The 4,992-nt window shown below is 53.4% G+C and overlaps 1 pseudogene; it reads left to right on the forward strand.

Annotated features, from left to right (window-relative positions):
* The first annotated feature begins 2,816 nt into the window (after window positions 1-2,816).
* LOC119321666 lies at window positions 2,817-4,185 on the forward strand (annotated as a pseudogene).
* The last annotated feature ends 807 nt before the right edge of the window (window positions 4,186-4,992 follow it).

Consider the following 4,992-nt stretch of genomic DNA (forward strand, 5'->3'; position numbering starts at 1 on the left):
CTTCGACCATGAGGCGGACAGGCGCAGGGAGTGAGATCTGCAAGACAAGGCGAAGCGTGCGATGCGGGAGTGCTCAGGTGGCCGCGAGGCCCGGGAGGAGCGCGGTGGATCTCGTGACCAGGGCGGGCGCGAGGGGGGTTGGGGTCCTCCTCCCCCGTGGTGGATCCAACTCCAAGAATGCAAGAATAAGAATAAGGCCAATCAACTGCGGCGCGAGCTTGAGCGAAAGCCAATGGCGCATCCAAACTATGGTGGGGGCCATGATGACCCGCTGGCCAAGAAGCCTCGGGCGCTCGTGGATCCGCTGGCGATGGCGCTTCCCTCTTCGTCCAAGGGCACGACGGAGGAGCCCATGCCGGTGGAAGAGGTTCCCGACATCTAGTGTTTCAAGTGTGGTCACCTGGGTCACTTTCAATCCAAGTGCAAGTACAAACCTCTCTGCATGCTTTGTAAGGAAGAGGGTCACGCTTCCGCCCATTGCCGGTCGCGAGGCCGTCAACTGAACTTGCAGATCATGGGCAGCACCATCTCAGGCGAGGGTTTCTTCTGTCTGGAGTTTGACGAGGATACCGAGGCTGACCTACCCGTGGATGCTAGAATCGAGAATGTGGCTATCCTTGCTACTGAGTCTGGAAAGCTCAATCTACGCATCCTCAAGCAAGAGATGCAACACATGGTGACCGGGGACTGGGATTGGCAAGTGACTCAGGTTGGTGACAATGACTTCTTGTTGGTTTTTCCATCCGCAGATCTGTTGCACATGGCTAAGTCTAGTGGGAAGCTGTTCTTGTCCATCAATGACATCACTGCTACGGTGCGGGATATGCTTCACGAGGAAGTTCAGCCGATGGCCATGCCCAAGACGTGGGTGCGGCGGCACGGCATACCTAAGAAGTACAGGCGCGAGGACCGCATCAAGGAAGGGTTCCGGATGTTAGGTCGTCCAATTGTGGTGGACGAGTTGTCCCTCATCAGGTTGGGGCCGGTGGGGATGAAGATTGCGTGCAAGGCTCCGGAGAAGCTTAACAAGTTTGTGGAAGTGTGGTTCAATCCCGAGGGATATCAAATCAAGGTGGAGCTTGAGGTGCTTCCCAAGCGCGGTGGCGAGCGGGTGGTTCTTGTCGCTGGGCCTTCCTACCCTCCGCCCAAGGATTCTGACTTCGCGGGGGGTGCTTGGCCATCAGGCAGCTCGCGGCCTGGTGGTGCTGAGCCAGGCAACACCCATCAGGGTGCTGGCACGGCGCCCAACGTGGCCATGGATCCGGATGCCAAGATGCAGGACTTAGGAGAGGAGCTTGAGGATAGCCTATAGGACACGTCAATTGACACTGAGACGTGGGATAAGCTGGGTGCCCTGTCGGCCGATGCTGGGGCCATGGGGATGGCGACCTAGGACACGACGATGAGTGTGCCGCCGATGGCCCGCTCCCTCGCGCTGACCTTTGATGAGTACGGGTCCAACCTCTCAGCCCAGACCCCGGAGGGAGCCGGGCCTCTCAAGGTGGTTGGTGCCACTTCTGCTGCTATCCTGACGTCCTCTTATCCTGTGGCGATGGGGACGGACTCAAGGTGTGTGGTGGATGTTGACTGCGACATGGCAAGAGCGAGCAAGCATGGCTCCAGCAGCGCTGGTCGCCAGGCCAAGAAGACGGCAGGCAAAAAGCCGGCCAACAAGCATGCTCAGTCAAATTCGGCGGCGACGGCGACGCTTGGAGGGAGCTAGGGGCGGCGTTGGGAGCGGCCGGGGTGGGCAGCAAGGCCAGACGCTCCAAGGCGACGTCGGTGGTGCAGCGGGGTCCCAGCATGCGGGCCAAGGCCAAGCTGGGAGAACTGTCGTCCTTGGAGAGCGCCAAGCTACGTCCCGCCGACAAGAAGCTGGAATTGTCAGGTTTGGGCGTCGTTGGGAAAACAGCGTGATGAGGACCGCATGAAGGAGATTATGGAGCAGATCAAGCTGTGCATGGTGAAATCGAGACAAGAAGGACAACGAGCTTGAGTCTTTTGCATTCAGTTATATGTTTTGCTCCGCTTTTGTGAAACTTTAGCTATTTGGTAACCTACCTTTGCCGGGACGTCGAGCCCGCGGAACCTTTGTTTCTTCGGTTTGTAAGCTTGAAAACCTTGTGTGGATGCTGCCTTGGGGCTTTATTAATTTAAAGCCGGACGCTTCGTGCATCTTCGTTTCAAGAAAAAAAGAAAAAGAAAGATGGATGCTTTGACATAAGCTAATCTTCAGATCTGGCTGCCATTGCAATCACCTCACAGATCACCGTCGTTGCAGACTTGCAGTTGCAGACACCTGGTGGATCTGCCCACCACGTCTCGGAGATTTCTACCTGACATCCTCCACCATAGAGCCCATAGACAACATCATGCCCCCGAGCATTATATTAGCCCCGAGCATTATGAATTATTGTTCATCCATTAGTGGGTTGAATCATCGTACTCGATCAACCCGGCGCCATACGTTATGCATTAGTGTTCATCCATCAGTAATTGAATCATCGTACTCAATCAACTATGCGCCAAGCATTCTTTATTAGTGGTCATCAGTTAGTCGGTTGAATCATCGTACTCGGTCAACCCTGTGCCATGCATTCGCATTATTGTTCATCCATCAGTGGGTTAAATCATCGTACTGGATCAACAGCCGGCAGCGTGCATTCTGCATTATTGTTCATCCACCAGTTGGAAGACCAGCCACTAGTATTAATTTGCGTATCAAAAGGGCATAGTTACGCAAGTCCAGCGAACATCTTGTCTTATAATTAGGCCAAACACAAGCCCGCCTTCTGCTCGTAGTAAAGAAACAAGAAATGGCTTCTACCACCAACAATGGCGGGTCCTGCTCATCCCCTTCTTCGCGACTAGCCACATCGAGCCGTTCGCCGAGCTTGCCATTTGCCTCGTTGCATCTAGGCCAAACGCCGTTGTGAGACCAACCATCACAGTCACGCCGGCGAATGTCTCCGTCGTCCAGTCCGTACGTGATGGAGCGACGACTACGTGGGCATAATCCAGCAGCTATCAAGATAGTTATTTATCCATTCTCAATCGTGGCGGCCTCGCGAAGGGTGTCGAGAACCTTCAAAAGGCATCCATGCCAGCTGATTCATTGCACATCAACCTCGCTGCCCTAAGCGATGATCTGATGCGCCCGCCGCGCGCAGGAGACGCTCCGCTAAAGAGCTCGGTGTTCCATGTGTCGTGTTCAAATGTCATGGGCGCCTTCCCCATGCTCGCCGTACGCCACTTTATCATGGACGATGTTGCCATCGGTTTCCGGTCCCTCATACACGGATCCCGAGGACCGAGCTGCCGGACATCTTGAGGAGTCGAAACTATGACGCCGGCAACATGGTTCATTCGATGCAAGCTGACTGCTTTGGCATCGCCATCAACACATTTTTAGGCCTCGAGCAGCAGTACTGTGAGATGTACGTGCGCGAAGGGTACGTGAAGCGCGCATACTTTCTAGGGCCTCTCTCGCTGCAACTGCAACCATCACAGGCCGCCAAAGGTGTTGCCGACTCACGGTTCATCAATTGGCTTGGCACAAAGCCTAACCATTCGGTGGTCTACTTGTCCTTCGGCACATGTGCCCACATATCGGGTGCACAGCTAGACGAGCTTGCTCTTGGGCTGGAGGCCTCAAGACGGTCGTTCATGTGGGTGGTCAGGGCGGCCGACAAGTGGGCTCCACCAAAAGGGTGGGAGAAGCGTGTTGAAGACCGGGGGCACATCGTCAGAGTGTGGGCTCCACAAAAGGTTATAGTATACTAGCGCACTCGGCAGTGGGTGCATTCATGACGCAGTGCGGGTGGAACTCTGTCCTAGAGGCAGTGGCTGCTGGCGTGCCGATGCTCACGTGGCCAAAGGTCTACGAGCAGTTCATCACGGAGGTATTAGGGATCGGTGAGCGGCTCTGGCCGCATGGAGCCGGCTTACGAAGTGAGAATTACCGAAAACATGAGGTAATCCCGGCCGATGATGTGGCACGTGCATTGATCACATTCATGAGTCCGGGAGGACCAGGGGACATGGCGAGGAACAAGGTAATGGACCTTGCATCCAGGTCTCATGCAGCCATATGGCAGAAGACACCGTGATTTGCACCGTCTGGTTGATGATCTCATGGCAGCAAGAGGAGCCAATGGATCTCACACCAATGCATCTCGCCTCTAAGTACTTGCTTGTCACGATCTCCATCATTATCGATGTTATTTTTTTATGTTGCTTTCATTTTATTCCCTTTTTCGCAGTTGGAATCCTGGACGTATATGTTATTCATGCACGTAACACTTGCTTTATTATTTTTTCTTTGCGCCAAGAAATAAGGCGTACTTGGCAGCACTCGTTCAAGTGAACCCGTAGCTCCCCGCTGAGAACCATATGATCTACGGGTCTGTCCGCGAGATGCTGGTCCGCCTCATTGAGATGTTTCTTGATGAGCTAGGCAAGAAAGATGCGCCACCTGAGGAGAGCGATGACCTGTTGCCATTGAGTCCGTCGACCGCTAGTGCCGATGACAATGGCTCCTCCGCTTGGAGGGTGGGCGCTTAGAGATCCCCACCCGCCCCGACTCCACAATTACCAGCTTCACGGATTACCACTTGGAGTAGAGCTTCATTCACAGAGTTGTCTAGCTAGATAGTTTGATGTCCATGTAGGGATGAAATTATGTAGCTGGTGAGGTCGACACGAATGACAATTTTTGATGCTTTTGGGTATATGAATCATGACTGCTTATGTTGCTTAAGTTTTTCTCAATCCTTGCACATACTTGAAATCCTGTTGTTCTTCCATTGTTGATGAAGTGGTAAGTGGTGTAGTCAGGTAGATATCCGTTACAAAGAGAGTTGCTGCAAAGTGTTCAATACCAAGTAGGAGGTAGAGGATGATTACTCCAAGTATGTGCTCAAAGAGAAGAGAAATCATGAAGTAGGCAAGGGTGCTTATGTTGGAAATATGAGCAATTTACCGAATGATTTT

The sequence above is a fragment of the Triticum dicoccoides genome, chromosome 6B (genome assembly GCF_002162155.2).
Source record: "Triticum dicoccoides isolate Atlit2015 ecotype Zavitan chromosome 6B, WEW_v2.0, whole genome shotgun sequence".
NCBI classification, from domain to species: domain Eukaryota; kingdom Viridiplantae; phylum Streptophyta; class Magnoliopsida; order Poales; family Poaceae; genus Triticum; species Triticum dicoccoides.